The sequence below is a fragment of the Mesoplodon bidens genome, assembly GCF_964165515.1.
Source record: "Mesoplodon bidens genome assembly, chromosome: 19".
Lineage (NCBI taxonomy): Eukaryota > Metazoa > Chordata > Mammalia > Artiodactyla > Ziphiidae > Mesoplodon > Mesoplodon bidens.
The window spans coordinates 3,316,689-3,329,213 of record NC_138179.1 but is presented as its reverse complement, the minus strand read 5'-3'; the positions used below and the strand labels follow the sequence as shown (position 1 = coordinate 3,329,213).

At 37.8% G+C, this 12,525-nt stretch overlaps 1 protein-coding gene across 1 annotated transcript in view; it reads right to left on the bottom strand.

Annotated features, from left to right (window-relative positions):
• ANKFN1 (ankyrin repeat and fibronectin type III domain containing 1) overlaps positions 1 to 11,331 on the bottom strand; it is a gene marked incomplete at its 3' end in the record, with an annotated part of 258,888 nt that extends 247,557 nt beyond the window's left edge. The window contains exon 1 of the mRNA XM_081218673.1: positions 11,297 to 11,331. The remainder of the gene's footprint in view (positions 1 to 11,296) is intronic.
• Positions 11,332 to 12,525: the final 1,194 nt, after the last annotated feature.

The following is a 12,525-nucleotide window of genomic DNA, read 5'->3' as shown; positions in this document are numbered from 1 at the left end:
TTGCAAATTACAATATCCCATTCTTTTTTATGGCTGAGTCATATTCCATTGTATATATATTTGTGCATATATATATATATATAACTTCTTCCTAAGCCTGTCATCTGTTGATGGGCACTTGGGTTGTTTCCATGCCTTGGCTATTGTAAATAGTGCTGCTATGAACATTGGGGTACATGTAGCTTTTGATTTAGAGTTTTTGTTTTTTCCATATTGACCCCTTGTCAGTTGCATCATTTGCAACTATTTTCTCTTATTCCATAGGTTGTCTTTTTATTTTATTGATGGTTTCTTTTACTTTGCAAAAGCTTTTAAATTTAATTAGGTTCCATTTGTTTATTTTTGCTTTTACTTATATAGGTTTTAAATTTTAATAAAAAACATAACATTCAATACTCTTTAATGTAACTGGAGATTAAAAGTGTAATTTTAATTACAGTATATGATATTGATATTGGTCTCAGGTCAGGGTGTGTTCCTATTTTGCCGCTGTGTGGTCCTTCTCACAAGAATGAGATCTTCTTTCATTCCTGTCTTTGTGTGGTTGAGTGTCCAAATGGTGACATTAATTCACTGTATGATCCATTCCAGTTGATTTGGATTTTCTTATTGGCCTTCAGCCTCCTTTTTCAAGCTTTGCTTCTTGTTTGCCTCATTCCCATTGTTGCAAAGTGTCTGGCTAAGAACTTGGCCTCATTCACTGGATATCTGGCATTCCTGTCTTATCCTAGCTCACTGACCTCTTACGTTAGAAACTCTGCTCTCTTATAGTCTTTCCAATAGCTTTAATCTGCCCCATCTGATGATGAAATGAAAGCATTTGGTAGAAAAAAGATAAAATGGAAAAGGTTCAACTGGTTACCATCCACCAAATTTGGATTAGGTCTGGTTGCAAAAACTCCCCAAATGGGTCCATAATGCTTATCAATTGCATGAGTACTTTCCACTGTTTGGCTTTTTTCATTCAGAATTGTTTGTGAGATTTATTCATGTGGGTGCATGTAGTTGTAGACTGTAATTCTCATTGCGGTATAGTATTTCACTGTGTGAATATACCACAATGCATTTCTGTTGGGTATATACATCAGAATGGAATCACTAATTTATAGGGTATGCCTATGTTTATCTTTAGGAGATAATGCCAGTTTTCCAAAGTGGTTGTACCGAATGTCTCATCTACCAGCAGTATATGAGAATGCCAGTTGTTCTGCATTCTCATCAGTACTTGGTATTATCTGTCCCTTGTTATGGTCATTTGGTGGATGTCATTTTATTATCTTTTATTTTGATCCAAATATTGGAGTATATGCTAGGGGTTTCTTAGAGGTACTTTAAACTGGTATCTATTCATGATCTGAGCAGTTAGCTTTTACAGTGTCTTTTATGTAGTGCTGAGCCTCTCTCTTGGTCTGTCTCTGTCCTTTTAAAAGACAAGATGCTTCATAAATCAGGAATAAAGTTACTTTATCCACTTTAAAGTTACTTTATTTTAGCCTTAAAATTTAATTAACATGGAGACACAATAATCTGCTGTTTCTTTTTAAAATTAACTCTAAAATAATAAATAGTCTTATTCTAAGCCATACGCTGAGACTTTAAAGATCACTCTGTGTCAACAGATTGTTCTATAACTTCTGTAATGGCCATTGACAAAAAGCAATAATAGCTGACCTTAAAACCACCTCTTTGTGTGCTTTGGTGCCTTTAACCCTACTGCAGGATAAAGACTACTTAATCCTGTGTGCACAATGATTCCTGGTTCCGTGTGTGAAATCAAGGACTTAAATAAGAGCACTACAGGATATATATTCACTATCTTCATGGGTCTTTCAGAACTCAGAAGACATGATTACTCCACATGTATAAATTATAGAATAGTAAAAAATGAGTATGTAGTCAATTGTTAAATAGGATGCTCTAATGATAAATGCAAAACCTTTAATGTCATTATTATACTGTATTGTAAATTTTTGTTTAGTAGTTTCCCACACTAGACACAGTTCCATGAAGAAAAGGACCACACCTATCTTCCTTTCTCTATTCTCAGTGCTAGTACAGTGCTTGATATATTACAGCACTTAATGCATATTTATGAGGTTAAACTGAAGGAAGACAAAACATGAGTTAGAATAAGTATCCAGAGAAAAATGATTAAGATTTAGGTAGGCAGAAAGGAAAAGGGGAGTTTTCTAGGCAGAGAACACATACCAGGTTTATACTAGTGTTTCCTTTTATTGCTATAATCCTTTGTATTTAAAAAATTTCACATAATTATCCCAATTCATTCCCCCAGAAAACCATATAAGTTTATGGGACTCAATGAAGTAAATAAAGTATTAAAAAGATATAGTCTTGTTCACAAACAAAATCAATAACTCTGTAGATAACAAATAAAACAGGAAAATGAAGAAATAAGTGGAGGGGTGAAGCCCTCTAGCTGAGCTTCACTCTGGAATCAGGACAAAGAAGGACTAAACTCAGGAAGGGCTAGGAGCTCTGTACCTGTAGTTTACTGGGAATTGCATGTGGGGGAGCTAAAGCTGGGCTCACTGATGATACCAGGAGGTAATGTGAGTTTTCTCAACTTGACAAAGGAGGAAAAAATGGTTGTTGTCCACTGTTGCTTGGGATACAGTTGTGACCTAGGGAAGTAGATGAATATACACTCAACTTTATAAAGTGACTGAGCTTGGGGGCTTGGATCTTGGATATCCCCAATATCACCATGGAGCAGGAACATAAGCCCCTATTAAATATTTGGTTGGACCAGGAGTCCTGGGTGGGGGGCTGAGTAGAGGCAACAGCAAAGCTTTTAGATAAAGTGTGAGGAGAGTGGGTTGGAAGGAGGGATAGAAGGAAAGTCTCAAAAAAAGTAAGATATACATAAAATTTTCAAAGTACAAAGAAACTCAATGCTAGGCAAACATAAAGGAGAATATAATTCCATAAAAAGAAAACTACAGTTGATTCTTGAACAATGTGGGGTTAGGGGTGCCAACCCCCTGCATAGTAGAAAACTCGCATATAACTTTTGGCTTCCCCTAGACTTAACTACTAATAGCCTACTGTTGACAAGAAGCCTTACCAATAACATAAACAGTTGATTAACACATATTTTGTATATCATATGTACATCTACATATATTTTATGCATTCAGGACATACTTAACTTTTTCTTAATTTTTTCGCAATTTCTAGGCTACAGAGTTTGCGAGTTTTTTCAAGTTGTTGCAAATGTCCAAGAATTTTTCAATATGTTTATTGAAAAAAAATCCACCTATAAGTGGACTTGCACAGTTCAAACCTGTGCAGTTCAAGGGTCACTGTATATGTAGGGCATTCTCATAAGTGAACCTAAATGAAAAAAATTAAATAGACATTTGCAAATTGCTTATCAATGTATTTTCAAAGATACTATTGAGTAGGGTGTGCCAGGAATGCAGTGAGATTCAACATCAGAAAATCTATGAATACAGTCTATCACACAAATAGATTAAAGGGAAAAAACCCATAAAATAGTATCATTAGATTCAGAAAAATACTTGATAAATTTCAACACACATTCTTGATTTTTTAAAAAGTCCATTATCCACAGCTAATGGAACCAGAGATGTTTCCAACCGAGGCATCCTATTCATTTGCTGGCCAGTGGCATAACACGGACCAAAGACCTGAAGGATGTGGGTTTCCTATCTTGGTGTTTGGATTATATGTGGATTTCCCAAGTGGGAAACAGAGCTAAAATGTCCTCTCCTTGATATCTGTGCCTGCCATTTTGGGCCACATGCATCTGAAAAATAAGATGGACCTGGTCTACAGAAGTAGGAGACACCACAAAGCCCAAGAAAGCAGAGACCATCCCTGGTTCTCTTTTTTTCTTTCTTCTTTTTTATTTTTTATATTTAATTTTATTTATTTTTTTATACAGCAGGTTCTTATTAGTCATCCATTTGTACACATCAGTGTATACATGTCAATCCCAATCTCCCAATTCATCACACCCCCACCCCCACCCCTTCTGCTTTCCCCCCTTGGTGTCCATACGTTTTTTTCTCTACTTCTGTGTCTCAATTTCTGCTCTGCAAACCGGTTCATCTGTACCATTTTCTAGGTTCCAGATATATGCATTAATATATAATATTTGTTTTTCTCTTTCTGACTTACTTCACTTTGTATGGCAGTCTCTAGATGCATCCACGTGTCTACAAAGGAACCAATTTCGTTCCTTTTTATGGCTGAGTAATATTCCATTGTATATATGTACCATAGCTTCTTTATCCATTTGTCTGTCGATGGGCATTTAGGTTGCTTCCATGACCTGGCTATTGTAAATAGTGCTGCAATGAACACTGGTGTGCATGTGTCTTTTTGAATTATGGTTTCCTCTGGGTATATGCCCAGTAGTGGGATTTCTGAGTCATATGGTAATTCTATTTTTAGTTTTTTAAGGAACCTCCATACTGTTCTCCATAGTGGCTGTATCAATTTACATTCCCACCAACAGTGCAAGAGGGTTCCCTTTTCCCCACACCCTCTCCAGCATTTGTTGTTTGTAGATTTTCTGATGATGGCCATTTGGCCTTGTACCATAGTTTTCCAACCTTTAGTACTATCAATAATAAAAGATAGTTGCTTTTATTGAAAACTCTATGTTTCCATTTCCTCCCCACCCCCCATACTGCTATCTAAACATGAAGGACCAGTTGTACTAGAGATGGCTTGTGACAGTTTGCAAGGGGCAGTAGTTAGATTTTTCAGGAATTTGTGAGCTGATTTTTTCTTTCTTTTTTTTTTTTTTTTGTGGTACGCGGGCCTCTCCCTGTTGTGGTCTCTCCCATTGCAGAGCACAGGCTCGGGACGCACAGGCTCAGTAGCCATGGCTCACGGGCCCAGCTGCTCCACGGCATGTGGGATATTCCCAGACCGGGGCACGAACCCGCGTCCTCTGCATCGGCAGGCGGACTCTCAACCACTGCATCACCAGGGAAGCCCTATGTGCTGATTTTTAAACACAGCCATTCTTAAAAATTGAATTATATAAACTTGCAATGAAATAACTTGTATTAAAAACAAGGGAAACAAATACTCAAAACTCATCACTTCCTATTTGTTTTATGACATTTTATTATTACCTATACTTCTGTGGTTATTTGCATCTATTGTATCTTTATGACAGAAACACCATATAATGGTGTTGCACATCCTTTCTTAATTCCAAATTCAGTAATCATCATGTTGGTTGGTTAAAATTGGCCATGGTAGAAGTATCAACACCAAAGAAATCAACAAATACTCAAATCAAGGCTTGATTTATTGTGTTGTTTGTTGTCTCGATTTAAGAAAGTGATGTAGAAAATGTTAGTAACACAGATAAAGCAAACATAAGTGTTGTGTTTATAACTCATACTGTGAATAATACAGAAACTCGGGGAAATATTCTATAGTATTCAAAGACTATTATCCAATTTAGTAAAGAAGTTGCTCACAGTATTGATGAATGGGTGGGTCTGTGACATACATCTTTGTTGTTTCACTTTTGTCTTACTCACTAACAGCAATGATATTAACCACAGTTTATTTGTACACTACATTTATACATCAGTTACAGCCATAGGTTTGCTATAGGCACAAGAGCTCAGCAAACATCAGTGAACGTGCTGTGTGACAGCACAGCAGTTGAGTTGTATTTCGGTCACGTGGCATTTTCATACCATAATTATTATTTGGAGCTAGTATGGGTCCACCATGAACAAATTAGGCCAAACTTGCTTTCTTTCACCTTAGGATAGGGCAGTTACACTAGCATATCTTGAGAACAACAAAAGAAACAATACATTTATTACTATATTAATTATTATTTTTATACTATTGGCAGCTGTTCTACATTCTTTACATGGATTAATTCACTTAATCATCACAACAACCAAATGAGGCAGGTACAAATAATTTTTATGAATCAGGGAATAGAACTAGAGAGGGGGAGAAACTTGCTCCAAAGCATGTAGATTAGAATCCAGGCAACCTAGTCCTGAGGGTCACACTATAATGCTACAAAATCACCAAGCATGAGCAAAATAGTGTAAAATTCATCTTGTCTTTGGCTTGTTAAGGGCACTGATATCAATCAAAAGATGGCTGTCTGTCAGGGTGTTGGAAAGCTGCCTGTATCTGATTTTATTGACTGATTTCATAAAAGCATTTCTTGAGCCTCTGGTTGTTGAACAGAATGTCACAGGAGAGACAAAGATGAATAAAACATGATTCCTCGTTTGAGGAGCTTAAAATCCAGATATTCACTGTTTTTTTTTTTTTTTTTTTCAAATCAATCTCTTGAATGAATTCAAGAAGCAAATCAAGTATGTCCCAAAACTGGGACAGGAATAAAAAAAAGTCAAATTCAAAAAGCTCCTAACAGTTTCCACTAATATTCTGAAACTAATCAGCATCACCATAATGTAAAGCTTTGCTTATTCAAAATCAAATACATAGATACAGCAGAAAAAAACCTGCTTTCATGGCAGCTTCTGTAAAACATAGCTAGAGGTTTTAGGATTAACCTCAGGACTAAAGTGCTATTGAAATTTGTGATGTGCTCTTAGGTTATAGTAATAGAAATAATATGTCCAGAATGAGAGCTTTTTGTTTTTGTTTTTTTAATTCCTTGGAGCTCTGCAGTGGTCAACCATCTTGGCAATATTCTTTTCAGTTCAGGCTGTAATATTTTAAGAGGAACATTGAAAAATGTGACTGAGACACATGGAAAAGGGTAACTAAATCAAGTCATATGAAGAATGACTGAAGAAACTGAGGATGTTTAGCCTGGACAAGGAAGACTCAGAAAGTATAGGGGATCAGATTCCAAAATATTTGGAGGGTTGTCATGTGGAAGAAGGAGTGAACTCTTGAGCAGCTCCAAAAGTAAAACCAGCACAAACCACCTGAAGGTTATCTCAGGTTAGCAAAAGAAAGCTGGCAGTGTTGAGCTATTAAAAAATGGATTGGGCTTCCATGGGCTAGAGAAAGGGCTCTAGAGAGGGTGTTGTGAGGAGGATGACTTGGGGGCTGCTGTTGAACAGCATCATGTTGAAAGCATCTTCCAAAATTAAAAACCCATGATTTATAATGACATAACACAAACAATTCCCTAAACCTGTAAGACACACACAGGAAGATCGTATATTCCTCAAATACATGAAAATTATACAATGAACTTAGAGTAGCAATTATCTTTATATTCTTCCTATAAGCAAAAGAAACAGTGACATTTAGGTCATGAAAAGAGAAGAAATAAGTGGCCTGTGCAGTTGCCTTTGGGCATAGAAAGTCCAGGAACTGTGGGCATAAGCCCCAAGATATCTACTCCATGGAGAACAGGGGCTCTTTTGATATACAGAAGTGAACAGAGAAGGAATGCAAGGTTCACGCTGGATGCAACTTTAAATCCTTCAGCACAGTGCCTAGCAGTCATAAAAAAGCAAACAGAAGTCAGCAAAGCCTTTTCAGAGGTGATGAATAGAAACAGAACAAATTACTCTCACCTAGATAAATGCTATATGCATGCACTGCCTCTGCAAAGAGACAAGGGCAAAAATTCTGGCACACGGGTCTTCAGGTAATTTACACAAACCAAGTTAATGTAATTGGCAAGTGGACACCTAAACACAGAGTATTTAAAGAGAATCCCATCAAGGCCAGAAGAGGCCAAAGGGATCCGGTAGAAGGGAATGTTCTAGGCTTGTTGAATACAGGGAAAAAAAAGACAAAGACTGAGATTGCAATCCAGACAAAGCTCAGTGGAGAGTCAAGAAGAGTTAAGGGGAACAGACCTTTGCTTAGCTGATGAAAACCCTCGATAAAATCCCAACCACACCATTCAATTTATTAAAAGTTGTTTCTTCTCCACTAACCAACCAGCTTCCACGAGTCTCAAGCATTCTTTCTGACTTATTTCATTAACATTTCCTCCTTTTTCTGGAGTGGTCAGAGCCCCAGGGAATCTCTCTCTCTCCTCGTTCCTTGCCCCCAACCAGTGGGGCATTGAATGAGAGCCAGAGTGTTGTCTGCGTAAAGAGAAATTGCAAAACCACAAATTGCAGAAAATCGTTACTGCCAAAAATCGAAAGGAACACACAATATCAGCAGACCTCTTAAAAAGCAATTGCGCATTTTACAGGCCTTTGGATAATTCAGGTTTGTTTGGCAACTTTTTCACCCATACCACCCAGAAGACAATTCTCTTCTACCAGAGGCAGTGGTCCCAAAGAGTATGTGTAATTGAAAAGAAACAAAAAATGTGGGTGCAAGTCTCTTCAGGGGCATGATATATTTGGATATGGTTCTTTTTGTTTTATTGTGTAGTGTCAATTTTAAGGCCCAAAGTTTGCTTCCAGAGTCCCCAGGGACTCCCACAAAAACAGCGAAAGCCTCCAATAATCTAATAAGAATCTCTTGAAGATAGAAAGCATTTTTAGATGACAAAATCTTTCTGAAACATTATATTCTTATCACAACCACCCATTGGTGGAGGCAGGAAAGTGTTTTTCTTCCCACTCCACCCTCCACCCCCCATAATACAGATACTTAGAAACTGAGGGGTTAACTAAAATTCTCAAAATCCTACCACTTCTGCGGGAGTGATCTGGGACTCAGACAGGCACCTTCTGATTTTTACACCTGAGTTCCTTCCCTCATCTGCCCTTTTTCTCCAAGGGGGCACATCTTCCTGACTTGGGTAAGGCTGTCCTCCATCAGTGGGGCTGGCGTTTTACTTGGCACGTACACATTTCCAGGACCTTTACTTGCAAAGCCTCCTGCCACCTACTGTGGATGGAAGCCTTGTTTGAATAGGGTGCTGATTGGGTGGTTCTCCGTTTGTACTGATTGTATAATACAATCATCATTAGGACACAAGGCCAACTCCAGAGGGGCCCATTGAGTCTCGCTGTCAAAATGAACCCCAGTCACAGTTGCCTGATGATTTGAATGCGTTTCCATGACTCCACAGGTCAGACCAACTTTGTGCCAGTTGCTCAGAGATGACATGGAGAGGTATGTAGATGTATCTTGTCTGGATGGTGTAAAATTCTAGTGCAAGTTTACTAAGGATATTTACTAATAAAATAGGTCACCAAGCACTTTGTATGTCCTTGAGAAAAAAATGTAAAAATAAAATGATCACAAATTGACCTAAGGTGGAATAACTAGACTTCCCCCCCACCCACCACCAATCTGGGAGGTAAAAGGTGTTTTCAACTGAAATTTTGATCAAGAGATCTTGAGCTAATGGTCATATATGTGTTCATAGTTGTGTATTTGCATATAATTACTTAAAATCCTGCCTTAAATTGCCCTTCATCTAATTTTCACCATGAACATATACCAACCATTTTTTAGTATTTAACATCAAATCATTTAAAAGCACTGTAGGGGCTTCCCTGGTGGCGCAGTGGTTGAGAGTCCGCCTGCCAATGCAGGGGACTCGGGTTCGTGCCCCGGTCCGGGAAGATCCCACATGCCGCGGAGCGGCTGGGCCCGTGAGCCATGGCCACTGAGCCTGCGCGTCCAGAGCCTGTGCTCTGCAACAGGAGAGGCCACAGCAGTGGGAGGCCCGCGTACCGCAAAAAAATAAAAAAAATAAAAAAAATAAAAGCACTGTAAACCTAAATAGGCAGACACAATATGACAAAGAGCTACCAAATATGAATATGTGGGGAAGGAAACACAAGTGGTCTCCCCTGAACAGCATTCTATGTTCAAAAGCGAGAATATAGTCAAAAGTTCACGTTTGTACAAATAAAATACTCATGATAGCACATGAAAAGGGAGACTGCTCATAAAATCTAACATGACTTTATTGGTAAAAGTTGCTTAAGTCATTCATAACATGCAGGTGTCTTGATACTGCAATAAAAAGCACAGCAATATAATACAGAGCTTGACATTTTACAAATTCCAGTGAATGCATAATACTTAGACATAAAATTTAAATGATTTTAAGGGTGATGTTTCTTGTGCTGATGTTTGAATATTTGGGGAATAGCAGTGGGATCAATTTATTCTAGAGAACAAACAAAAAACATCATCCAGGCAAGTCAGTGAAGACTAAGTTTTTCTTACAGTTCAGCTGAACACATCATTTTCTCAGGGACTGAATGATTCAAAAGAGAATTTATTAGAACACATATAATATGTATAATTCAAGAGAGACCTCTGGATTCTCTCAGGTCCAAGAGTGTCTAATTAATGCTTCAGTGAGTGCTGAGATGCATCCTCCACTAGAAATTCTGTGTGAATCAGGAGCTGGGAGTTGATGGACACTCCTTGGTTTACCTGAATCAACCTTCTACCTTATGGTTGTTGATCTCCTACTTACTTATCTGTGGTGACAAGAAACTCACTACCATTTAAACTACTATTGAATAGCTAGAGTCTTTATATTGAACCCACATTTATTCTCTGTTTTTTGAACTTGGGTAATAGAATCTAATGTGAGTGGTGGTGGGGTTTGGTTTTAAGAATTTGTGATATATGTTGCAAGATAAGGAATATTAGATGTCTTGGCTCTTAGATTTTCATAATCAAATTATTCCAGAGACAGATGGAATGTTCATATTTTCTGGTTAAACCCTTTATACCCATTTTATTAAAAAAGAAAAAAAATCACATCCTAATTCCCAGAGGCAAAACTCTAAAATACTCAGAACTCCCAGTTCGGATCTTGTGTAATTTTATTTGGTCTTTTAGAAGAGAGGGGGTTTGTAATTTGTGTAGGGACACTGGGAGTACCAAGAGTAAAGAAACATAATACTCAGGAGATTCATTCTAGAAAGAACACTGGTTTACAGAGTGGCCATAATGCAGTACACACAGGAAGGAATTATTAAGATAACTATCATATTGTTAAACGTAAAACAGTCTGTGATTCCAAGGATGGACTGGGCAAAGAGTAATAAAGTAGTCAGCCATTTTTTGAGAGAATCTGAACATTCAAAGGTTTGCTGTCACATTGTCATAATGTCTAAAAGAATATTGCCTAAATTTTTCCTCATTACTTTTTTCTAGCTTTTTAGAGGCAACCTAGTCACAACCACAATCAGGTTCAACCTCTTTCCCAAACAGTTTATAGAATGTTCCATGATGTCATACAAATCAAGAGTGTGAAATATTAGATTCAAACTGCATTTGTTGAGCCAGACTTGAAAAATGCAGCAATGTGAGATGGGAGCCTTAAAGATTAGGAGGTTTTAGGAACTAGAGCTGAGAAAGAGACACCATTTCAAGGAGGACATGTACTTACATTTTGCTGCAAGAGAAATGCCTGTCTTTAAAGGGTAGCCTCTGAAACAAAGAGAGAAAAAAGTGTGTTAAAAAAAATGTACAGTAACCAATTACAAGTGAAAAGTCATTGAATCGCCTTCAGAGGTGCTGCCACTGATTGAAATAATGAGAAGCTTAGAGATGAAAACATTTTGATTGGGAACTCTTCTCAGAGGAACAGGGAGATGTAACCCACAAAGAAAGCATGTAAGTCAACTGTGGTATCTCCTTGCACACTCAGCTCCCTGCCCTGAACATCCCTGAATTTCAAGATCACTTGATGTTCACCTTGTCTCCCAGGTCTGTTCCTGGCAAGAGGAGATATGGAGTCTAGTTGCATAGGCCAATGGCTCAGACTCATCATCCTCTTGCTTCTGGTTCATACTGACATTGCACCTTGTTCTTGAAGGCCCAGTTCCGACACTGTTCCATGAACTGAAACTTCTCCTAAAAATTATGATTTTCTCAATTCATGCTTATTGGGATAAGTGGACAAATTTTATTTTCCAAGAAAAATTTTCCAAGTTTTCTGGTGAGTATGGGGTGGGAGGGTGTTGAAATCAATGCCAAGTTTCTCTTTATTCAAGATGGCAGTGAAAAAAGGAACAATTAGACTGTGCCCGTGCTTGGAAGGAGTTTGCGAATTGTGCAGACAATTTTTTCAGTGTGGTATCCCACCAGACAATTCACTTCCAAATCCATTTTGTAAATCTATTGTTGTTATATCCAAAAGGGTATTTTTCAGGGTAGTAGGTTTAATTGGGGATGGCAGGTAAGTCCCCATGATTGACATGAACTATTTGCATTGTGAAGTTCAAATGGTTCCCGGTCATCTCCCAGACTGAACACTAAAGTCATGGTGTCCTCAGCCTGACAAAATGATCTTGTCACACCACCCACATGGATCTGGATGAGGCAGATTAGTCACTTCAGTGAGCAATATTTTTCCAAACTCTGCCATTTTTAGTAATAGTGACTTTTACAAATGGATTCAGTGCTCTGGGATGGAGAGAAATAACAATAATGGCTAGTTTAAAGAATTGTTGTAGGGGTTAAATAAGATAATACATGTAAAATAGTAGTGTAAGGCTGGCCTATAGTGAGGACTCAGTGAATGCTACCTGGTATTGTTACTGGTATTATTATTATCAGTAGGCCAATTTGGAAAACCAAATTAAGAAGATATGATAAATCCATGGAATAGGAACT